Raw genomic sequence first — 11201 nt, 5'->3', positions numbered from 1 at the left:
ATATACTTTATCATATGGGTTATTAGACTCGTACTCAATTAACTCTTTAGCTCGAAGAGAAGTTAACATCTTGATAACTCAATGATAAAAATATTTATCTCTAAAAATATTTACCATGACTGCGGTCATTCCTTTGTTTTATAGTTTATTACTTGATTGCGTGAGGCTATCTTCCATATCACCCCCGAAAAGATATATGGTTTTCAATATGTGCCCCCGTAAATCACAATATTCACACAAAACACTATCATAATTGACAAAAATCAAATAATTTTGTAAGCAAACAAAATTTATAAAGCCCTATGTTCTTTTTCCAATAAAACTTTTTCTTTTTTTTCTTTTTCTCTTGAGAAAACCTTCTTCATAAATCTCTCCCATTTTTTTTTTTTAAACAACCCTTACAATAAAAAAAACTTTTAATAAAAGAACTTCTCAAAACCACCACGTACTCCTTGACTTTATTCACATCGTATGTTCGTACCTTTAAAAAAAAATGATCTTTGTTCCTATCAAAGAACTTGACTTCGTATTTTTTAAAATATGAGCTTTGATCTGTTAACGCGACAGAAGTGATGACCGTGCGATTGCTACTCACAACACTTAATTCTCGCATTAGTCCTCTAACTACGATAGTAAAATTGTGTTTTATCGAATCGCGCTAATTTTATTTGTTGTAAGGTGGTGCTTGTTGGCACTGGCATGCGTTATAACGCCTTGTGTATAACTTACAAGGTGTGTTATAGCATTAATAAAAAAAAAAATCCATTTCACACAGACTACCGCTAATCGGTTTTTTCTCATTTTTTGTAATTTCACTCTGATATCAATTTATAGGAAAGGCAGAGGAGACAAAACATAAATTCACACACAAATCACACGAGTTGCAACTCTTCTATTAATCACACATAACTTGATAATTACAATGAACTCGGTGAAAGGTATTTAACATTTTTGGACTAACTATTCGCCCAAACATGCACACACACTTAATCCATTTAACTCACGCTCTAAATATGGACTCCACTAAACTCTTCATCCATCACTCTACTTGACTTAACGCTCAACTCTCAGTTAATTGATTCTCTAATTTTAACCAACTCGTAATTACAATTTCCAACAATTTTTATATATATATATATATATATGATACAAAATGAGAATGTTATGCTTATATTACGGAGCTCGTCACTGGTTCCCAATGTTACTGCTTTCATTAGTGCAAAGGCAGAGGAGACGAAGCATAAATTCACTGTGATATCAATTTATAGGAAAGGCAGAGGAGACAAAGCATAAATTCACACACAAATCACACGAGTTGCAACTCTTCTATTAATAACACAAAACTTGATAATTACAATGAACCCGGGGAAGGGTATTTGACATTTTTGGACTAACTATTCGCCCAAATATGCACACGCACTTAATCCAATTAACTCACACTCTAAATATGGACTCCACTAAACTCTTCATCCATCAGTCTACTTCACTCAACGCTCAACACTCAGTTAACTGATTCTCTAATTTTAACCAACTCGTAATTACAATTTCTAACAATTTTTAATATATATGATACAAGATGAGAATTTTATGATTATATTACGGAGCTCGTCATTGGTTCCCAATGTTGTTACTTTCATTAGTGAAAAATCTATATTCCACACAAACCCACGAACCAAGATGAAGTCAATGAGAATTGAATTCATTTTTTTTTTCTAAAAATGAATATGCACTCCGGTGGATATGACAAAATCAGCCCTAGCCACCTAAGGAGTTCCACACAAATCCTAATTAAAACATGGAAACACATCATGGACTTAGTTGAGCCATTTGATGCATCGTGAATTGCACAAAGAATGTCACTATCTCTTTTATTGAAAAACTTCGGAAAAGAATGACATAAATGGGCCATTTGACTACAAACTTAAATAAATGGCCATATCTACCATTACATATTCCATATGATATGGTGGAAGCCTTATTATATCTTATTATGAGCCTGCAGCCTATTGAGTTGCAGAGCCCAGAGAATAGTTTTGATGTTACGTCATTTATAACCATCAAATGATGACACGATCTTTCACTTCATCAATCCTTTGCCTGCAATGCAAAAAATAGTAGGATGAATCTAAAATATACCAGATCTCAAAACAGAGTAGAATAATGATATCTTTATACTTCATTTAAACTAGAATTGCAGCAAGGTAAGCAAATGCAAATGCAAGAAAAGAGTCGTTACCACGAATTCATGATCATGAGAATTTTAATAGATTGACAGTGGTTAAGTGTAGTTCTAACGGTAGGGAGGAGGTGGCGGAGACTAGTAATGATACGGTGGAGGAGGAGAGGGGATGGGGGCGGAGAAGAGTTGTAATGGTACGGCGGAGGAGGAGATGGGGATGGTGGTGGGGGCGACTTGTAGTGATAGGGAGGAGGAGGCGAGGGAGATGGTGGCGGGGGAGAAGTGTAGTGATACGGAGGAGGAGATGGGGAAGGCGACGGTGGAGACATGTGGTAATATGGGGGAGGAGGTGTCGGGGTTGGTGGTGGTGGGGATTTATAGTGATATGGAGGAGGAGGAGATGGGGATGGTGGTGGCAGAGACTTGTAATGATAGGGAGGAGGAGGGGATGGGGATGGAGGTGGTGGGGACTTGTAGTGATACGGCGGAGGAGGAGATGGGGATGGTGGTGGTGGAGAGCTGTAATGATATGGAGGAGGAGGAGATGGCGATGGTGGTGGCGGAAGCTGTAATGATAAAGGAGGAGGAGGAGATGGTGGCGGTGGAGGTGGAGAGCTGTAATTGTTGGAGATACTACACACCTAGGACCTTCATTACTGGCACATACAGACACTTAGTTAGAGAATGGGACTACATGCAAGATCCTTTCTACATGATTTACTCCTTGATTTGCTCCTCCTTTCACTCCGCAACTGGCTAGTTCTTCTGCATGATTTACTCCCTGATTTGCTCCTCCTTTCACTCCGCAACTAGTTAGTTCTCTCTGGAACTTGCTGTAGGTGTTGATTCCTCTCATTGATCACCACTATGGCGCATTACCTTGGGATCTTCACCCAGTAATGCTATATCATGAGCATTGTAACCTATTTTCTGAATCAATCATTCTTTTTGTTCTTTCGATTCTTTTAGTGTTTTTGCTCTGCAAAGCTGTGTGTTCAACCTTTACTAGCTAGATTCATTTGTGCAGGTTTTCTAAAACATTTACATGGTATCAGAGCCCACAGGTTGCTAGATAAAAGGTCTAGTGTTCTAGCTAGGGTGCTAGACTAGACTATATTTATTATCGACCAGGATGCGTAAGCTTAGAGGCATGCGTCTAAAGTATATAGACATAAAGGATTGTTGGCTAAGTGGTTATGATGTAGGTCACAGGGCTTCTTTACGGAAGACTGGGGTATGTCACCTACCATCCAAACACTCAGGTCACTCTGCTAATATACCTGATTACAATACTATCATTAAATGCATTTACCAAATTACACACTGAAACTAAATACTGTGTATCACTGCAACAATGATCTCAATCTCCTTACAAAGACATTACACATAAAAGCCTTGTTCAGTAAACACCCAACATTCACTAATATTTATACAATATCAAAATATACAGAGATCATAAATGGATTATGAAATGAAAACAAAGTTTATGACAGTGCTTTTAAAAGACAACACAGGGATCGAATCCCTTACAGGACGCACTTCCAGATCTCAGTGATGCCTATTCAGCATTACCATAAACACAAACCATATACATTCGATGGAAATCAAGAGCTATGGAAATCGAAATCGATTAATTGTAACTGCTGTGCAAACCATATAATACCTATTGAAATCGAAATCCAATCAATCGTAACTACTGTGCAAACCACACGATAACCTAAGTGAAAATAAAATGAAAAGAACAGTATATCGGTTGAACGCAGGGCCCGTCTGCGTTCCAGAGGTACACTGGACTATATTCGAACGGCTATCAAATCAATGCACGAGACACAAGTCGTAACTGCAACTGGGTTCTTAGTATTAAGTTTCAAAACTCTGTTTCAGAATGATACAACGAATAACCATTACATCCATTACTCGGACTGTATTTACATATGTTTTGCACAACCATGTCATTTCGATAATGAGTGTACATTCGGAATTTGGCTGTTGCCGCTTTTATTACATCGAGCTTTTCAAAATGTTTCTATCCTAACTGATTTCAAAAAGAACAAAAACTAAATCAAAATAGAATGAGCTGTTGTTTCTGCCTTTGTCGCCAGTATGCCATGCTTTGACCTGAGTTGACCGCGCATGTAGGAGAGTCGATCCGGCTGTAAGATAGGTGTTTGTCCATGCTTTGACATTCTACTTTTCATCCATGCCTTTCTTTCTCGCCTAGCTGTTGTGCCACATGTCAAACAATGAGCTAATTACAGGATGTTGGAACTTCCTGTAACCATTTCACCAAAAACTTCTAATTCTTCAACATAAAATTCCTAAATCAATTTCAATGCATTTTAATAACTATAAGACTATTAATAATTAATTTTCAAGGATTCTAAGGGATATATGATGAAAAGGAATGGGTAAATGATATGTTTTTAGGAGGAAAAAGGGGTCTTGGGATGATACCAACATCTCTCCCCGACTTAAGGAATTAGCATGTCCTCATGCTATCCCCGAAGTGCTCCCCTTGAACTCTGTCCCTGCCTGGATCTCTGCTGCCTTGAGCAATGTGTCCACATTCTTTTTCACCTGGTTATCTTTCTGACCCTTGAGCTCCTGCTTTAACCTTTTGTATTTTTCTTTGAGGGTCTTCTTCTGATTGTACCACTTAGTGGCCCAGTTGGAGATCTCAGTTTGCTCAGCCTCCAATTCACTGATTCTTTCCCTCAACTTTTAATTTTTCTTCTGAGTTTCTTTACTCTGCACCCGGAGCATTTCATTTTCTCTCTTGATAACTTTTTCTAGCATATTAGCCTCCATGAGCTCTTCCTTTAATTCTTCAATTTGTTTTTCCAGTTTCTTCTGTCTCTTAATGGGAGGTGGTGAACATTTTTCCTGCTTGTTATTGCTTTCCACCTCTATATCAATTTCTGGTCCTGGTAGTGAGTGGTCACCACTCTCAACATCCATTTGTGCAGGTGCATTGGATTCAAGCTGGTCCTCTTGTAACTGGGCTTTTGGTGTCCTCCTTGTTCTTCGTGAGTAAATGTTGAAAATTTTATCTTTTTCGGCCCTCTTAGCATCTTCCTTTCTCTTGTTCCTGGTCCTTATGCTTCCCACAGGTAGAGGTGCCTTGCTGGCTTTGGATACTGGGATTTCTTCATCTATGTCCTTCATGAACCCTGAGTCCTCTTGCACTTCTTCTTTATCTTCCTCGTCTCTAATTTGATTAACAGCTAGGAATTCTTTCCATGGTTTCCCTCTTCTCTGCAATTCATGCTCAATAAGAATTTTAATTAAGCCAAAGTGATATAGGCTCTTATCTTCATTCCCCTTCTGCTTCTGGATAGTCTTGGACATCTTGGTTAAGCTTTGTAACAGAAAATATGGTACACTGATAACACATTGTTTCTTCAAGTGGAGGAGTAGTTTAATGTGGTATAGATAGACAATACTGTAATGGCCTTCACAGGTTATGAATTTTTGAAGGATGTAGACCATCTCATCCCAGGGATGCATCAACCAACTTCTTGGAACACCCTTCTTCCAGTTCACTGATGAGACTCTAGATCTAGACATAAACTGTGTCCACGATTTCTCTTTAAATTGCTTGGTTTTAAAATATTTCTCCCCTTCTGGACTAATCCCTATTGCCTAAGCTATAGTATCCTCTGAAACCCTGAATGAGAAGTTACCTATCAGGGTTTTTTCTCCATTGAAGGTGAAAGCAAATTGCTTGGTAACCTCTTCATTGCTTCCATGAAATTTCTCTAGAAATGGTAACCACTGTATTTCTCTAAGAATTTCAATGCAATCCACATGATATTGTGAACTGTCGAACACACTCGGTTCGACCCTATTAGTCATAGTGGCAGAGGGTCGTGCTTCTAACCCTTCTCTGTTTATGTTCTTACAATTTTGACAAAGAAATTTCAAATTTGTTACCTGGTGTATCGCTTCCCTTAGTCTTCAATATGATGCTCGGCCGGTATGACTGTGGTGGGAATCGAAACAGAGTGGTGATACTTTCCTCTTTCGGCGCTCACTGCTTCCAATCCTCACTGTGTAAATCGAACCCAAATGATAATACTCTTTTCGGCGCTCACTACTTCCGATTCTACTTTGAAAGTCACGGGAAATCAAATGCGAAAATGATGGTGGGATAACCGGCTGTACTCACTTCACAACGTATTCATTCATTTTAGAACAGAGGAGTGATGTACGCTTACATAGATGTCACCACAAGAGCGTTGGGAGCATGTATATATAATGCTGGGTATGGTTTTGGGAAGTCCCTTGAATCATTGGGTACGTCGGGTGGTGGAGTCATGATTTGGCTGTGTGGAATGAAATGGATAGGCCGCTTTACATTTGTCTCTTTCCCTTGTATTTAAAAACACAATCCGCCACGTGTCCTATTTCAATTGGCATTCGGTCGGATGGAGGATGTTGGTATGACTGTAGGATGTATGACAAGGTTGATGTGTTGGTAATGGGTTTTAGAAGTATGAATAGGTTGATGTATGAGAATGATGAGAATCGGTGGAATAAGGGATGATAGGAAATGTAGGTGTCCTTGAAATCAATCATAACAATTTACAGTCATCAAAGTTACATTAAAAATCAATCTAAGAAATTAAATGTTTAAGAACAAGAAACATATTACTCTTTTGTTGGTCATTGTTGTATTGACATGCTGAGTAGCTAGTCCCTTTTTGACTGTTCTTTTGCTTGTTGTAACAGGTCCTCTAAGGAAGATTGAATGCACAGGTCCTTTGAGAAAAATTTGAAGATGTAACAGGTCCCTTGAGAAAGTTTGAATGTAACAGGTCCCTTGAGAAAAAATTGAAAATGTTCATGCAGCTCCTTATATTGATACAGGTTCACTAAGCTTGGGCATTTGATGGAGTCTTGGTACCCAAATCCTTGTAGAAACTTGATGAAACTTTGTTGAAGTAGCCCTTGGTGTCAATTTCTTTAACAGGTCCCTTCTGAATGTCTTAAACAGGTCCCATTACTGCTGGTGTTGGTAGCATAGTTGTCTGGACAGAACAGGTCCCCCTGCATAATGTTTATAACCAGGTCCCTCTGAGATAAAACAATGACAAAACAGCTTATTTATTGAAGTATGGAATGCTGGAACAAGCTGCTTTGGAAATTTACAGTGAAGATATAGGATAAGAAATCTTTAAGAATTTACAATGGAGAGATAAAAGAACAAAGTGCTGATGCCTCTCTCCCCGACTAAAAGTTTGACTTGTCCTCAAGTCATGATTCAGCTGATAAATCAAACAGTAAACAAAAGAAAGAGAATTCATACCCGCCAACGAATTGGTTTTCAAGTAGGAATTCGAGGTTAGAGTGTGCCAGAGACTGGTTTTCACATCTAACCCATTATTATTTTTTTATTTATATATATATATATATATATATATATATATTTTAGTTTTTGTTTTATATTAATTTTTTTATTATTATTTTTTTTATTTCTTTTTGACTCTGAAATTGAAAGGAAATGAAACTAAGGCAGTGACACTGCAGCTGAGGGCTGCAGTACCTCAACCTCTCTTTGCTGAGATAGTGTATGGAGAAAATCTTGCTTGCTGATGGGCTTGGTGTATAGTTTCAGGCGATGACCATTGACTGTGAAGGAGTGACCTTCTGCATCAATAGTTTTGAGCTTGACTGAACCATTGTCACAAGCCTGAACAATTTCATAGGGGCCCATCCAATGGGTGGTGAACTTGGCTTTATGATCTTTGAATTTTGAGTCAAAAAGTAAAGCCCAGTCACCTTCCTTGAACTGCTTCTTCTTAATATGTGCATCATGCCACTGCTTCATTTGTTTTTGCATGAGGATTGTGGTTTCCTCTGCTTGCTGCCTCATCTCATCCAGCTGGTTCAACTGCTGAATTCTTTCTTTTTGTGCTTGGTCCAAATCAATTTGTAAATCTGCAACGAGTTTAAAAGTATATATTTGGAACTCAATAGGAAGCATTACCTCTTTCCCGTACACCAACTGATATGGTGTAAATCCTGTAGTATCTTTCCAGGTAATCCTGTAAGCCCAGAGTGCATCTTTGAGCTTCTCTTCCCAGTTTTTCCTGTTCATTGCAACAGTTTTAGTAATGATCCCCTCCAAAGTTTTGTTTGTGGATTCCACCTGCCCATTGGCCTGTGGATGGTAAGGGGTACTTTTCCTATGCTTGATTTGGTATTTGTCTGTGATGTCCTTCACTAGCTTTGAGGTGAATTGGGTACCTTGATCAGTCACAATTTCCCTTGGTACTCCATACCTCACAAAAATCTCCTCAAAAAGGAAATTGACTACTGTGTGTTCGGTTGCTCTAACCAGTGCTTTTGCTTCAGCCCACTTTGTGACGTAATCAGTACATACTAAGATGTACTTCTTACCATTGGAGGTTGGGTTAATGGGTCCTATAAAGTCTAGAGCCCACTTATCAAATGGCTCTAAGTGAACTTGGGGCTGAAGGGGCATCTCATCGGTAGTTGTGGGCCTACCCATTCTTTGGCAACTGTCACAACTCTTTACATACTTCTTGGCATCCTTGAAAATGGATGGCCAGTAGTATCCAAGAGTAAGAACTTTGAATGCTGTCCGCTTCGCTGCAAAATGCCCACCACACGGTTCATCATGGCAAGATTTTAAAATATCAATTACCTCATCATTTCTTACACATCTCCTAATAATCATATCATAACCAGTGTAAAATAAATTGCCATTAAGCCACGAATATCTAGCACTTTGTTTGACTAGTCTCTTCCTTTCCTTTGCAGTAAAGTGTGGAGGTGTCCTTCCTGTAGACAAATAATTGGCCAAATCAGCATACCAAGGAGTTACTATGGAAATTGCAAATAAGTTTTCATCTGGAAAAGAATCTTCAACTGGAACAACCTCACCTGGATTTTGCAGTCTAGAGAGAAAATCTGCCACCTAGTTCTCTTTGCCTGGTCTATCTAACACTGTGATGTTAAATTCCTGTAACAATAGTAACCATCTGGTAACTCTGCCACTAGTTATTGGTTTATTCATTAAATGTCTAATGGCCGAATGATCAGTATGTACAAAGACCTCATAACCAGTTATGTAATGTCGGAATTTATTCACAACATAAATGATGGCAAGTGTTTCCTTTTCTGTAACTGTGTAGTTTAACTCTGCAGGTGTTAGATTTTTACTGATGAAATAAATGGCATAAGTACAAGATTCCTCTTTTTGGCCTAAGGATGCACCTACTGCAGTGTCGGATGCATCTGTAAAGATATGAAATGGTAGGCTCCAATTAGGCCCTCTCCAGACTGGTGCGGTAGATAGTTTCTTTTTGAGTTGTTCGAATGCTTGTTGGCAGTTCTCATTCCAGTTGAAAAGTACATCTTTGGTTAGAAGTTTAAACAAAGGTAAAGCTATCTTACTAAAATTTTCAATAAATCTGCAGTAATAGCTTGCATACCCAAGGAAACTTCTTACCTCTCTTTGATTCTGTGGAATTGGCAAATCAGCAATGATCTGGATCTTGGCTGGGTCAACCTGGATGCCTTGAAAAGAAATATAGTGGCCTAACACTATCCCTTCGTTTAACATCATAAAGCACTTTTCATTGCTGAGGGACAGGTTAGCTTCAATACATCTTTTCAAAACTCTCTCAATATTTTCTAATGCATGTTCAAATGAATTGCCATATACTGAAAAATCATCCATGTAGACTTCAACACAATCATGAATTAAATCAGCGAAAATAGCTAACACAGCTCTCTGAAATGTAGCTGGAGCGTTACAAAGTCCAAATGGCAAAACATTGTAGGCATAGGTGCCCCAAGGACAGGTGAATGTGGTTTTGTCCTGGTCTTCAGAGGCTATCCTGATTTGGTTGTAGCCACTAAAACCATGAAGAAAAGAAAATGATGATTTGCCAGCTAGGGTGTCTAACACTTGGTCAATAAATGGCAGTGGGAAGTAATCTTTGAGCGTTGCTTTGTTCAGCTGTCTGTAATCAACACAAATGCGCCACTTACCATTTTTCTTGGGCACTATAACCAATGGGGATACCCACTTACTGTCAGAAATAGGATAGATAAAATTAACTCTCAAAAGTTTTTGCAATTCCTCTCTGACAATATCTTGGAGCATGGGGTTCATTCTTCTCTGTGGTTGCCTCACTCGTTTAATGGTGCTATCTGTATAGATATGGTGAGTGCATGTGTCGGGGTGAATCCCATGCATATCGGTGTAGTCCCAAGCAAAGGCTTTTTGGTATTTTCTCAAGAGTTTAATCAATTTCTCTTGTTGAGATGAGTCTAGGTGATTGCCTATGTTCAGATTTTTCCCTGGACTAATCTCTATGATCTGACTCTGTGTATTGGTGATGGATTGAACTGGAAAAATGTCGTGAAATGTAGTTTGCAAAGATTGGATGGTGCATGTTTCCTGAAAGCTTTGGGCCAGAAGTACATCTGCAGCATGATATTGTTCACATCTCAAATTTTCAGACATATCAGGTTGAGAAAGGAATAATTCTACCAAATCATTATTGTCTTGGTCCTGGAAATCATAGATTTGGTCAATTCTAAAAACAGATTGTACTTCTTCTTTATCATTAAATTTATCATCAAGCCACAAATTATGTGTTACTGCTGGTGATTGTGCCGATGGATAAAGGGTGAGTTGTTTTCTTTCGGTCCCCCTTGAAATGATCATGTTGCCTGATCGACATCCTATAAATGCATCAGCAGTCGCTAACCATGGTCTACCTAGGATGATAGGGTGTCCTCCTAAATTGGATTTGGGTTGAAGGACTAGGAAATCCACTGGATACTCCCAAGAGTCCAGTGAGACAATGATGTCTTCCAAAATCCCTTCAGGAATGACTTTGGACCTATCAGCTAGTTCTAGAACAATCGTGGTATGTTGCAAATTCATGAGCTGGAGTGTTCTCATGGTTTCAAGAGTCATGACATTGATTGCGGCTCCAAGATCTATCAAAGTGTTTGGAATCCGTATGTTGTTAATGATGGT

This window comes from Pinus tabuliformis, chromosome Q, assembly GCF_031772625.1.
Source record: "Pinus tabuliformis cultivar Carrire ecotype Pingquan chromosome Q, CPIR1, whole genome shotgun sequence".
Classification (NCBI taxonomy): Eukaryota; Viridiplantae; Streptophyta; class Pinopsida; order Pinales; family Pinaceae; genus Pinus; species Pinus tabuliformis.
This window is presented reverse-complemented; position numbering follows the sequence as displayed.